Raw genomic sequence first — 15,687 nt, 5'->3', positions numbered from 1 at the left:
AGCTAACAGATATTAAAACGGAGTAAAGCAAAATATTCATGAGAGAGGTTTTGTGAGAAGATATAATGAAATAATGTCATTGTAGTGTTCTCCATTCTCATTTAAGTCTTTCTGTTAACTGGTTTGGCTATATTTCAAATGGAGTTACATTTGCGTACAAGTAATTGATCAGGACTTAAGGCTGAGTCCATGTGTCTATAAAGATATTTTGAGAAAATTATTTAAATTTTAGAACTTTTCTAGTTTTTTGTTATGCTGGGATAGAGAACCTCCTTCCCAGCAGAAGACACTGTGAAAGCAAATTTGTTAATGTTTGTGAGGTGACGCCACTTTGCAAACGTCAAACAATCACTGAAAAACTGAAAAATTTTAAAGCAGATGCACTTACGTCAAATTTATCATATTATTTCAGTACGAAAAATGGAGAGAGAATAAAAATCAAAGCATTTTAGATTGACACTTCCTAAAATAGCTTTGAATTTTCCCATATACTGATGTATTAAAATGTCTATCTTGTTTTGTCTTATAGCTTTTACTGAAGACAATATATATCCCCCATTTTTTCACTTTGGTTTGAAAGGGGAAAAATATTTTTCTTTTAAATTTACCTGAAACACTTCTTTTTTCCCTTCAATCAGCACCAGATTGAAAAGTCTTCTCTGATAGCTTTTTTCTGGAGCAGATTCTGTTAAGAGCAGGTGGAAGAGATATTCTCTGGCACCCTTTATGTCATTTAGTTGATTCTATAATTACAGACTAATTAAAAATGTACCTCAATTTGTAAATTATGTTAGTTTCTAAAGATTCTTTAGATCTTACTAGCTGGAAAAAAGTTTATTATGCATCTCTTCAACATTTGTACAGTAAAGTCCTTAAAGTGTATATATTTGACTTCATAAGCCATATATTGAGAGAGAGAAGGAGGATGTGTATTTGAATTTAGAGGATCATTAACCAAGCTCATAGCAGTTGTTTTATAATCCTTACAGTTGAGTTGTCTGAGAGAGTGATAATATTTTCAGATTCTCAGCAGAATTTTTCTGGTATTTACCTTATAGATTTAGTGAATTTGTAACACAGAGAAGGAAAAAAAAAACAATAAAAAGGTCTCAATCTTTCTGAAAAGGTAGCTAGATAGTTGTTCAGATAAGTGGCATGGAAGTATGTTTTTCTTTTCTATTTTTGGACAAAGTTTGCATTACAGAAAATTATGACTGCATGTGGATATATTTCTTCATTCTTTACTTACTGAAGTGTAGGATGAAGGCAAAAGCCGTGAAACTATTTATGGTAGCACTAACACCAAGGATCAGGAGATGATTTTTATACATATATGGCATGCTTTTGTCGGTGATGCTTTGTGAAAAAGTTCACTATATAGTTCATAACAAATTCCATCATCAAACTTAATTTATGATAAGTTTTATAAAGTAGAACTTCTCAGACAAACAGGGATACAGAGGCAGAGGTAAATGTTTTTCTAGCATCTATGATACTTTAGGCAGGCACGTTAGTAGAAATGCTCTGGTTCCTGAGAAATCAAGTACAATTTAATATAGACATAGGCAATTCTATAAAAGTATGTAAATGAACATTTGATATGTCATCTTAACTATAGGCCAAAAGTTACATTTTCAACAGTAGAAGATATAAAATATTGTTTCAAAAAATTGGAGTAAATCATTGAACACATTTGAAATTAGTGCAAAATCTGTCCAAATAAAACCTATATTGTTTTTACTCATGTGAAAATCCAAGGCTAAAAGTAAAAATATAATATAATATAATATAATATAATATAATATAATAGCTTAGTGATTGCAATAAAAATGCATTTTAGAAAGAATCTCTTTGAATTCTATAAAATGTTTCATAAACTCTGGTTAAATGGAGCCTGAATTCCTCATAATAACCTGCATTGCATATGCTGCTAGATGCATCAACATGGCTTACCAGAAGAGCTGAGGAAAGTCCTTTTTCTGAGACTGACACCTATACAAATAGACGATGTCTACAGCTTTCTTCTCAGTAGCTTTAGGAGCTCTGTGAGTTAGAAAATCTTGCCAGATTCATTCAGATCTCTCAAACACAAATGTAATAAGGACATCTCATTTGTTTTAATTATATTCTTTCTTTTTTTAGTCTGTCTAGACTATTTTAACAACTACAGAGTTGTGCTTTGCTCATGGTGCGTGGCATGCTTATATTTGCGCATTGTTATTTCAGGTTAAGTTTCTAATCTGGAATGTACCAGAACTTGGATGTAAACATCTGCTTGACTTTGTGTTACAACACATTTTTATATAGAAAATATGCAGTTAGAAACTATAACTACCCCAGAATTAAAGACCTACTTTTCCCTTTCAGAGTTCCTTTAACTGAAAAAGCAGTATGCCTTTCACTTGCAGCCATGAATTGTAACACCCTGGATGAGTTCCTGGAAAAAAATACATAAATGTCTATTTATGTATATTAGATATAGATCATGATAGGATATTTTAGGATGTCAACATCACTTCATTAAATATTGATGGCAACTTATTTAGAAATAAGCTTTAAAATGACAAGTCTAATAATCCCATCCTATTTAACCTTAACTCTACAGAATTAAAATGTTAAAAAAAAAAAAAAAAAAAAAACCTGCAAGTAAAATGGAAGGAATTACTTGTGCATATTTTACAAAGATAGAACAGTACATATACAGATAGGAAAGATGATTACACCTGACATTCCCACCCTGTGTTGCAGCAATCACCCTTTAAGCTGCAGGGGTTGTTCTCTGTTCTTAATTACTATTTTAAATTCATCCTTCCTACAATATTTCCCAAAAACAAAACCTTCCTGGGAAAAAGGACATGGAAATGAGTTGTCCTCTAAATCTTCAGTATATGAGGAAAAATCATCATTTTCTAAAATGCCATTGTTATTAATAACAGTACTTTCTACTCAATCACACTATATTTTGCTCTTCCAGATCTTTCAATATTTCAGGATTTCACATCAAGGAGTTTAGAATATGAATTGTTTCTGAATACTTCAAACTGTCCTTCTTCCTAAACCAAGGACACAACTAAAGACATAGTTTCCACTGTTTTGAAGGTATTTATCTTCAGTTCTCAGTCCATTTAAGTTTCGGTGGGGAACAAAGTTACAGAGACATAAAAAAAATAGAGAAAGAAGGTGTGATACACTTCCACAGAGCTCTGGTGGTCAGGGAATAATTTAATTGTAAGAGGTTCAGGATATTATGTTTTTAAAGCTATTTTGCATGGTATTCAAAATTAAACCGTAATTTAGCAGGCTAGTCTTAGACTGAGAGGACAGTATTTTCTCCATTTGGGAAGATCTGCCAAGTTCTCCCTCCTGTCAAGAATAAGACTTGTCTCGAGTTTTTATGTTGTAGTTCTCTTTCCAAGACAAGATCTGGGGGTGGAAGATAATTTTATACATCCAACATATGAACAGATTGACAGTGTTACATTAGATATTTTCCCATTTTTATATGGATCTTCTTGGAGGGATTGTCTTGGTAGCCAGAGACTGAACTGTGCAGAAACTCTTCTAAATGTTTATGCTTTGCAAAGCAATTGTTCTTCTGGACAACATTATTTCAAATCTCTGCTTTAGCTATTGCAACTAGACTGCATGTATTACTCATACTTTCATGTAGACTAATGTATCCTTTCACACTCACATCAAGAAGCCCAAATGTGTAAGTTACACACCTGAGGATTTATAGGTCAGACAGCAACAAACAAAAGGAGAACAAGGTTTTTGATTCTGTCAGACATTTTTACTGTCTTTAGATCTTACAGTTTACACTTTACTTTTGGTATTAGTCACAGCATTTCACAGGTCTCTGCTATACTGCTGCAGCAAGGAAAGAAAGAATTAGTGTAGATCTACATAATCTGTTGCTGTTCTGAAGATATGTGCGTACATTAGAACACCTAATTCATTTTGGACTGGTAGTAAAGACCTCAATTTCCAAAAGAACTTCAGCATTTCAGAATGCGTGGCTTGTTCAGAGCATTTTCCAAATATTCAAAGATGGGAAAATGCATCAAATAGTAAGCTGTTATTTTTAGATTACCAATATATAAAAAACAGAGATGGCTGCAATTTTCCACTCTTTCTTAAATGTGTTTCTTTACACTCATTTTTTATTGTACCCTTTAGAGGAGTTGACAGACAGAAAAAGAAATAGCTCAATAAAATCTACTGGAAACATCTGAGGAAATAACTTTTAAGAAGGACCTATGTGGTGAAATTTCATCCAGATCCTTCTCCTAACCATGACAAACATTTTTGTTGTGAACATACTTTTCCTTTTCTAGAAGCTAATAGTACTTAAATTTCCTTTATGTAAATATTAAAGATAGGGATGAAAGTCACATATTGATTAAACTGAAAGAAATAAGGGACTAGTAACCATTTCCTCAAACACCATTTCTTCTTAAGGGTCCTAGTTCTTTCTACAATTAAAAATATAAGAATAGAACAGTAAAAAGCATTAAATGAGGGCAAGGCTGTGGATGTTGTCTACCTGAACTTTAGTAAGGCCTTTGACACAGTCTCCCACAGCATTCTCCTGGAGAAGCTGGCTGCTTACAGCTTGGATAAGTGCACTCTGCGCTGGGTTAAAAACTGGCTGAATGGCCGAGCCCAGAGAGTGGTGGGGTATGGAGTCAAATCCAGCTGGCGGCCGGTCACAAGTGGTGTTCCCCAGGGCTCAGTGTTGGGGCCGGTCCTGTTTAATATCTTTATCAATGAACTGGACGAGGGGATTGAGTGCACCCTCCGTAAGTTTGCAGATGGCACCAAGTTGGGTGGAAGTGTCGGTCTGCTGGAGGGTAAGAAGGCCCTACAGAGGGACCGGGACAGGCTGGATCATTGGGCTGGGGCCAACTGCATGAGATTCAACAAGGCTAAGTGCCGGGTCCTGCACTTGGTCACAACAACCCCATGCAATGCTACAGGCTTGGGGAGGAGTGGCTGGAGAGCTGGCTGGCTGAAAAGGACCTGGGGGTGTTCGTTGACAGCTGCCTGAACATGAGCCAGCAGCATGCTCAGGTGGCCAAGAGGGCCAATGGCATCCTGGCTTGTATCAGAAACAGTGTGGCCAGCAAGACCAGGGAGGTGATAGTGCCCCCGTACTCAGCAGTGGTGAGGCCGCACCTCGAGTACTGTGTTCAGTTTTGGGCCCCTCACTACAAGAAGGACATCGAGGTGCTGGAGTCTGTCCAAAGAAGGACAACGAAGTTGGTGAAGGGTCTAGAGAACAAGTCTTACCAGGAGCAGCTGAGAGAGCTGGGATTGTTTAGTTTGGAGAAGAGGATGCTGAGGGGAGACCTTATTGCTCTCTACAGCTACCTAAAAGGAGGTTGTAGTGAGATGGGGGTCGGTCTCTTCTTCTAGGTAGCAAGTAACAGGACAAGAGGAAATGGGCTCAGGTTGTGCCAGGGGAGATTTAGATTAGCTATTAGGAAAAATTTCTTCACAGAGAGAGTGGTTAGGCATTGGAACAGGCTGCCCAGGGAAGTGGTGCAATCACAGTCCCTGGAAGTATTCAAAAAACATGTGGATGTGGTGCTTAGGGACATGATTTAGAGGTGGACCTGGCAGTTAGGTTAATGGTTGGACTCTGTGATCTCAGAGGTCCTTTCCAATCTTAATGATTCTATGATTCTATGAAATCAGTACCTTTTTGGTGTAAATATACAGATAATTTTAAAAGCAAATTCTTACATAAATTGAAGGTGGCCTAGTTAAAAAGATTTAATTTACAGAAGTAGGTGCTTTCCAAATTCTCTTCAAAATGTTATCTGTACCTATTGATCTGCCATTCTTCTTTCTTATTCCACAACATCTGGTAAATTTTACCAATAATCAGGAGTTGAATAACTTATCAGAACATCTGTAATCAACATACGATTAGTTTTAGAGAAAACATTGCAAGGATGAATAAAAATAATAAAAGGCTATTTTAAGTGGCACAACTTAATGATGACAACAGTGATGTTACTCAGCTACAGCTTACTCTTAGAATTTAAAATCACTCCAGTGATGTTTTTCTTCAAAGGAATTGATGTAACATGTGCAAGAATTGACAAGCAGTTCCTTCCTTACATGACATTTCTCATCACTTGCACAAACGAGATATATAGGAATTGGTGTTGTACTAACAAAGCAGCTATACACTTTTGAAAAGGAATAAGATGCTCTTTAGAAGGATTTTTTTTTTTTTCACAAGGAATATAAGAATACATAATCACATTAGGAGAATAACTAACAATACTAATGGAAATCGAAGACTGTATGTTTTATGCAATGTGGTCGTGGAACTGCGACTTGCATATTAAAAGACCAGTGTGGTCCCTGCTGAGTATGTTTTAGTTTCAAAATAATTAGTGCTGTCAAATAATTAATATTTGTTGACAAGACCAAGTTAAGTGCATGCAGCATCACATGTGTTGTAATTAGTTGGGATGGTAAGATAATACGGACTGAAAATAATCAATTTTAGCTGCCGAAGCTGATCACTTAAGGCAAGTGAAATAACACAAGCAACTTTCTTCCATAGATTTCATACACACTTATAATTAGCTTTGCCTGTTTTTGTGGTCTTTTTATATTTCAGCTCTGAGTAGCCACGTTTCATTGGTGTGAATGTTTTTGCACGTTTATTTGAGAGCTTCCTAAGCAAACTTGGTGGAAGAAACACTAGAAGTCAATTGGAAGGAAACAATAACATTGGGCATACTAGATCAAATTAAATCTAGGTAAACTAGATAAAATTAAAGAATATTTAGAATATTTAATATTGAAAGTCAAGTGCTATCAAAGAGCTGTTTGTAACTGATCTATATTTACAAGAAGAAAAATCCTTAGTCATTGCAATCTGTCGAATAACAAAAATTAAAGTGCATCTGTTCAGATTCACTTCAGGGTATAAGGTAAAAACAACATCAAAACCCCTCTCCTTTCAGTTTATACCCTTTCCTGTCCCAGTTAAGCCAATGAAAACATGCTGTGGTTTAAAGCGGAATTACTTTAATAATGAATTCTTCTAATAATATCATCCATTAGACCAGAGGTTAGATATTATGACAGCAAGAGCTGTAGAAAAATCTTTACAGGGTAGAAATTTTGAGGGATAAATTATTCATTGTGAATTATTTGCTCTAACCAGTTTGAACTGCAATCGTATCAGATACTTTACAGCTCTACAGCATGATGTCGGAGATTGAGTATAATCAATGGAATAAATTATTTAAATGTAAGATTCATAAGGAGGTTTATTTACACTCAAATTTGTCCAACCTCCTGTGATACAGGGGAAACAATATGAAGAATATTTATGTTAAACATTCTGGATTTTAATGATTTCTACTGAGGTTTCTAAAAATTTTCTTTGCAGGCTTGTATTTTTTGGCTTAATAAGAAATCATAATCTACTTTGCATTTGGAAAATTTAGTGGAAATATTTTCCTTTTTCCTTTTTTCTTTGTCCTGTCCCATATGTATCTACAGTGTGGAAAGAAAGAGAAAAAGCAATGTACTGCATACTCAGTGTTACTAGAATCATTCTTTTACAGTTTTTAAAAATGTTATGCAGCTGAAAGATCTACTGCTGTTCCTTCTGAAGCACATTAAGAGGCAAAAATTCAGTTTAATTGCAGTTAAAATCCTCCTTTTTTTGCCACTGACTTTGGCAGGACCACAGTTTCCCTCAGAGTAGTAAAACAGTTGGCTCCTGATGGAGAATGACAGGTTACGTCCACTTCAGGTACAGCTGGTCTCAGTGCTTACAAGACCATGCTCTGTTAGGTACAACATAGAGCAATAGCAAGCAAAAAAAAAAAAAAGCTTCTGGTATAAATAAATTAGCCAGTCACTAGATAGGCCCCTAGGAAGAGAAAATAAAAGCACTGTGACAAACTTCATACCAGTGTTGCTCTTCTAAGGTTGAGGAGGAGGAAAATCTGTCGGAAGGACTCAGCAGAATGGAAGAAACAAAGTAGACTCAAGTAAGAAATAGTGTGAACGGACTTGAGCAGAGTAAGGTAGACATGGGAAGAAGTAGAGAATATATGAGACAGGTGATAAGGAGTCAGGTGATGAAAATATGACATTTATGATACAAGAAGTCAGTACAAGAATACAGAATGACACTCTACACTTATATCTGAATATAAACTGTTTTTTTTCTGAGCTGTTGTTTCGCAAAGGGTTAACCAAAACCAGTAATATGCAGTCAGCAACAAATTCTAGATCATTCAGATGTTCACAGATTTGGATCCTAGAGGCCAAGTTACCTGCTGATATTAAATTATTAGGTGCTGTCCTGGAAAATCACCTTTTGCTCAAATAACATACTGCTAGAAAAGATATGTTGACAACGGGTTTTGTATGGTTTGCATCAAAAAATCTGTATTAATGTTCAGATAATGTTTTTAGGAAAATATCTTTGGCATATTATTATTTCATTGTGTGTGCTTAAATGTGTCTCTAAAAGAGCATTAAATAATTAAACAATTATCTGAGTAGGGACTATTATCATTGTGTTTGGGCATCAGATGTCTGCTAGAGTAAAATCACAGCTTCACTAAGACTTACTAGAAACCCAGACTAAATTAAAATCTCAGTTATGTCTACTTGCTGAAGTAAAAAGTTACTGCTGAGACTACAAAGACTGAGAAATTTTGGAAAAAAGTTTCTCATCCAATTTTTGTTTGGCTTTTCACAAAATGGTAAAGAAGGAACAGATAAGATTGTGTGTGTGTGTACACAATGCATTTTAAAGAGAAAAATGAAAACAGAGTATCATTTCAAGGGTTCTCAATGATACACATTTGAACACATTGCTTTTAACATATTTTTTAAACTACCTAGCAGATTTTTCATATGGTATGGGGCATAGTGTATGAACTGCAGGCTTTGTGATCTCTCAGGAGCAATGACAACGTTACTATGCTAAGTTTCATTTAATTCCCATGTCTTAGCACAGAACTGAAAAACAAACAACCAGGTATTAAAATTATTTTTGCATTAAAAGATAAGAGCCTAGTAAGGCTTTGACATGAAAATTCCCATAGATTTAACTACAGAGTAAATGTCAAATGCTTTTGAAGATAGTCTAGGAAGGGACACGTAGGGGTAAGACCCTGAAGCAGCCACGCTACAGTGATTGCTAAGAGAGCCAAGGCACATGCTCAGGAGACCAAGAATGCACATTATAATTTTCAACAGCAGAGAATCAAATGAAGCTTTCCATTGTCCTAGAGAATGTCCTAAATGTCAAACTACCAGTTAAAACACTGGGAAAGGCACCACAACTGAGTTTTGTGTCCTTAATAGTCATGACAGAGGAAATTACTGAAATAGTCTCTGCAGGCAAGACAGGTCAATGAATGTGAATTTGGGCAGTTTTAAATATGATATATGTATATATCAAGCCACTCAGTCTTTCAAAATCTTTCAAAATTTTGAAGAGATTTCTGCAGAACATTAGACTACTTGTAAGCTTTAATGTCAGAAACTGAAGTGCAATTAAACTTCAGGTGCCTTCAGGATGAAATGACAGAGGAAGAAGAGTTCCACAGATAGCTTTGGATCTGTGTTTATGAAACGGCAGAAGCCCAGGAGAGTCTATGGATCTAGTTTATAAGGACCTTGCTCATGGTTGCATGATTGTGGTGGAAAAAGGAGTTGAAATCAGACCCAAATACAAGACTGACTTTAATACACTAACAACATCTTCATTAGATCCATATTCAAATTTTCTTTAAGTTTTTCTTCATCAGATGCTTGTATACTGTATATATAGATTGATGGAAACTTTCATAGTCCCATGCGGAAAATTCCATTGCCACATTGTGGACACAACAAACTAAGGTTTATGAAGGAAAGGAATTTCAGATGTCTTGTTGCTTGTCCTCAGTGGTGAGAGTATCTCTTGTTTCTTGACTGCCTTTGTAATCTTAAACTTTGATATATGCACATGATATTCAGCATGTGAAAAGATAGACTAGATTTTCTAGATAGATTAGAAAGGCATTGAGGTGTTTTGTGGTGAATGATAGCCTTGGGTTCCTGACTCAGGACGAACTGTAAGGCTAAGGAATAAACCCAAGGCTCTGCAGGGAGGTAGCAGTCTACCATGTGTTGCTTGCAGATGTACTTGTGTTTTAAAGATGCGGTTAATTCATGACCAATACAAAAATCTAAGCAGGCTGAATAAATGGGATAAAAGAATGGGATGGATAAAACAAAAGCACAGTGATTCACTGCATCATTTTGGGCAAGTTACTGGCAGAGCTAGAGTAAGATATCAGGACTACTTGGTTGTCAGTACTAGTTTTTCTTTCTGTAAATCAGATGCACAATATGATCATCTGGCATAAGTCCCCAAGACAGACATCTGAGAGGGACATTATGGAGCAAATGCAATAGGAAATATGATTTTAATTTGCCTCCGATTATGAAAGTCAAGTACTCTTAAATACATCTCTCCCTTATGAAAGATCAAATAATGATTTTGATCATTGAGATAAGTTGTAAAAAATACCCATGAACAGAAAATACAGAAAAATACTTATACAGGTATAAGTGGTATGGACAGGAAAAGCAAAGATATCACTAATCCTCAAAACAAAGTCCTATGTTTTCTATTAAACTGTATATTTTCTATTAAATTTCCTAGTGCTACAGCATTTTTGCAGTTTTGCATTCTTTCATTTCATTCATGCAACAACCCACTGAGCTGGAATATAATCCGTATTATTGCCAGTTTCTGAAGAAAGAGGACAAGGTGGAGATACTAAGTGACTTGCATAAGGCCTCTTATCAAGTCTGTACCAGAGCTAGGATTACAATTTGGAAGCTCTTGACTTCTTGTTTGGTATTCAGCAGCCTAGACCGTGACATATCTCAAATCCAATTTCAAACTGCTATAAAATAATAGAGGAAATGTAAGGGAGCAAAATTCTAGTCAAAATAATGTTACTGAAAGTTTTCTTGGAGGCTTTGGTAGAATAAAATTGGCTGAAATAGTGCATCTATGAGTCGCTTATAGCAATTCCACAAGCAACAAAGATTGGATACTACTTTAAAAAAGCATGACAATTTTGCCAAAATAATCTTCTTCCCTTAAGAATCACTTGAAAAATTAATTTTTATCAGCCTAGCTATGTTTAATGTCTTGTGTTCCAAAAAACAGCTTGGTACACAGCAGAGAAGGTTTGGAATGGGAATTGTGTTGTAGGGGAAACATCTAACCATGCCGCAGGTATCCTTATTAGACCTGATTTTAAATAATGCCTTTAAATTCTAAAGCATTAAAACAATTCACTGATTAAAATTTCAGAAGACGTTGTACTTTGAGATTGTAAATTCCCTTGAGAGCAGAGAAAACTGGTGAAATCTATTAGGAAGGTTAGAAATATGAAAAATGATAGTAGGAGACTGTCTTACTTGCCAAGGCTCATTTAATTCTCACAATGATATGAAGCTGAAGAGAAAGCAAAAACACAGAGGAAGCAACACTGCCAAATGAGACCAAGCTATCCTAGTGAACACGAGATTAGCTTGAAATGTCATATGACAGCAAATATAGCTGAGATTGTTATTAGGCAATCCATAGTACCACCAAATCACCAAGTGAAGAGAAAGACAGCAGTCCCGCACCTTTTACTGTCACTGTACCTAAAACTGAAGATCGAAAACAGATTTAGGGCACAGAAACTGTAGAAAGTCAGAAATGCATTAAAAATTATTAAGAAGCCAGCAGGAATGACTGATGAGGGAAGATTAAAATAGCTTGCTGTATAAATGATTAATGATAACTCAGAGGAGATGAGATAGCAGGCTACAAATAGATCTGGTCAAAAAATTGGAAGTGAAGGGAAAAGTCATCAACTTTTGTTTGCCTTTGTCCAAGAGCCTGACTGACAGTACAGAAAAGCACTACATCCCAAGATTAAAAGTTTCCATTCTTAGTTTCCTGGACAGACTTATCCAATGCACAGATCATAACCAAGACATTAAAGAAAAGTTTGAAAGTTAACCCTTTATTTTACTGCCTAGCATTAGTGTCCAAATATCCTGATTGTACTCGCTCTCCCGGAGACATTTTATAGGTGAGGCATTACCTGAGGGATCATACTGAAGGTCTCATTCTGGAATTTGCTAAGTGACCTTAATTTCCAAATCTCTTGGGTATTCCCTGGAAGGGCATATCTCTTTATGGGATTAGACAGTTAGGTAATGTAACATCTTTACCTATTTCAAACTCTTCTTCACTTAGAATCCCAACTAAGTCTATTTTTTTTTTTTTTTTTAGATTTGGTTTTAATATTTTTCTCCTGTATTATTTACACAGCTATACTGGTGTGTGTTATCATAATTATTTTCTTATCCTAGCCAACAGGATTACAGTTTGATTTTACAATTGATAAATAGAGAAAGCCTTGTATTTAACAGGGGTTAGGTATGATGGGGGAAAGGGACCCATATCTGAGTGCTCATCAAAAAATTATATTAGGGATCTGTATTTCTTTACATGATTACGTAGGGTTATTTTCTATATCCTGAGAACAAAGACCATGTGAATGGGAGGGAAAATCCCCATAACTCTCTGCTGACAGGTTTTGTTTTCTTCTGCCCATTTGGGTGGGAGAAGGTCCCAGCACCATGATCTAGTGCAGGGCAATAAGAACCTGTAGCTTCTGTCCACCTGTACAGACCTCGGACTTCCTCCTCTTTCCTTTCCCTCCTTAGAGGTGGTGCTGATCCTGAGACAGGGTGCATATCACCCCCTTACTCTTTCAAATGTTTAAATAACTAACTCAATATAATATATTCCTAAAAGTGTTTTCTGGTATTTGTCTGTATGGTATTATTAATACCTAGGGTTTTGTTTTGTTTTGTTTTTTAAGTAGATAGATACATCTTCACCTTCCACAAAGGGAGAGTATTTGCCTCTTTGAGAAGAGTTAGAACAGGAGATGAAGTGTGATCTGCTACATAATTTTATTTTTTAGTCCTTCGTTTTCTACAAGATGTGGCATAGCAAGTATTGATGCATTTTGTTATTTATATGGCTCCAGAAATGCCGTCTTGAAGGGAGTGTTGTCTGTGTTATGGACATGATGTGTCAACCCCTTCTTAAAAATAATTGAAAGGAAAACTTAAAGCTAAAATGTAAAAAATAAAATAAAAATTAATGTAAACAGCAGGATATCTTGGGGGGAGAGAGGGGAAACAGATTCTTTGACTTTAATGAGGACTGGAAAAGCCCAGAATATTTTGATGTGGATTTAACTAACCATCTTACAAATAACTTTTTTCTTTATTTGTGTGACCTAGATATAGAAATTCATTAAAGATGAATTTAAAATATAACGAAGAAATGATTTTCCAAGACAAGATATATTTTAGCTGATAGCTTTCTGTTCTCTCTCTTCCCTGCTTCCCTCCCTCCCACCATGATATATCCAATATTCTTACTTCCAACAGGTATGTAAAATTTTATAGGGGTTTACCAAGAACTGATTTTAGCTGCGATAAAATAGTTTTTAATGACTGCTGATTAAAGGAATTAACATGAATATTGAATTTTCTCCATAAAATATTAGTACCAATGCAAGATAAATCTATGCTGTAGGACATTTCACCCACAGAAGGACACTTCCAATGTTTAAATATCTTAAATTCGTATGCAACACTACAAAAGTATTAATGTTGTCACTGTTGCTAAAAAGTAATTCAAAAGGAGAGAAAATATATTATGGCCTTAATTTTTTTTTTTCTTGATAAACATTTTAATATTTATTGATTCTTTAACCTTAAAGACACTAAGTCACAGAAAAGCTCAACTATTAAAACAAGGATTGAATCTTGATATTTACAAAAGTTCAGCTATTAACTGAGGCTGGATAATAGAAGGGCAGAGATAAATTGCTTGGAAATGCCAAAGAGAGCACCATGTGGTTTAGGTCAGAGACTGACTACGTGTTATAGTGCTGCATTTTGTCTGTCTAAGGACCAATACCATGATGTTTGATATTTGCCAGAATGCCCATGTTCAGCTTGACTCCCAAATATTCTAGCAATTAATTTTTTACAGGCTGTACTTTTACTGTGGATTTCATTGTGGAGACAGACTTCACTGTCCAACCACATGTCTGTTTAGGTCTTTCTCTGTCTGTCTTGGAGGGATTTGTAATTATAAAATGTGTACTATGCATCTTACTGTGCAAACTTTATTATTGTAAATAATATTGTAAAAATTAAGATTTGGCATTTAGTGGTGCTTAGAATATGCTGTACTGGGATGTACAATTGAACAACTTACTTACTCCCTTTCCCTTTGCTTCAAGTCCTGTGCTCTTCCCTGCACTGGGACACAGCCCAACTCTAAAAGGGATCATTGTGTTCACTATTCTGGTGTTAGCCACAGAGCCCTAGGAGGAACATCTCCTATGAAATGGGAGATGTGGGTTCAAACGTTCATCTTATGGACTGAAGATGAGTTTCACAGCCACAAAGCAATGTTTTGTCATGCTGGTGCTTAACTGAACTTCATCAGAAAATGCTGGAAAAGTGAAGGACGCCAGGGCTTAAAATCTGACCCCCTCTTCAGCACTTCAAATTGACTGGTTTAGACTTATCCCATGTGTGTGCTGGACAATAGGAATCTCATTTTACTCATTTACATATTCATTCCTGTTTAACAGGATGTGAGAAATGTTAATGTTTAAAACAGGTTTGCAAACTTTCCTATTTGAACCAGAGATTTATGTAGTAATGGAAAAGGTCTAATGTATAACTTTCAAGTTCAAGTATACCAAGACTGAAACCAGCTAGTTCCAGGGAAAATAATTGAATCAGTTGCAGCATAAAACAATGCTGTATATAATGAAGTGAACACAAGTAAATGTTTATTTATACACACTTTTGTTTAAAGAATAAAAAAGCACAAATAAAGAATAAATAAATATAATGAAGTTTATTGACAGCTAGATGCTATGCGTAAAACATTTCTTAAAAGATATGCTTGGCATATGGAGGCTATTTATTGCCAGAAAGGGTCACTGCAATAATAGGAAATTAGCAAGAGGATACCTTATTAAAGGCTGCAAGGAAATGAGATGATTTTAGATATGTTTCTCTCACTATTTCATTTATTTCTGTGGTTGTATGAGTTACAATGTTTGTGATTTTGCTGATAGCTTGGAGAAGATAGGTATAATTCAGTATTCACAGATGCAAATTGTAAAGTGAGGTGTAAAACTTATCATAAATTCTTTCTCATTGTAATGAAGATCCCATGTATCTTTGATTTTTATGAAATATTCACAATAATATTGTACATCGACCAGCAAGGCAATCAAATCTCAATTATTCACATGTTAATATTATTCTCACCCTTTGAATTTCTGCAGCACGTTTTCCTGACTTCTCATTTGAATATGAGAGAAAGCACCAGACAACTACTTTTCTTTGTGTTATGAAAATATTGTAAATTTGCATTGCAAAGGACAACTACAAGAGAGAAACATTCAATATCCTATTCAAAGTCTATTTAAATTAGTGCACAGCAAAACTGGGCAAAAATAAAATGAGAATTTTTGTGAAATAAAAAAGGAATAGTTCACTAAATCCCACGTTAAATGGCTAAACAAT

This window comes from Platalea leucorodia, assembly GCF_965183815.1.
Source record: "Platalea leucorodia genome assembly, chromosome: 1".
NCBI lineage: Eukaryota > Metazoa > Chordata > Aves > Pelecaniformes > Threskiornithidae > Platalea > Platalea leucorodia.
The sequence above is the reverse complement of the archived record's forward strand: the minus strand, read 5'-3'. Positions refer to the sequence as shown.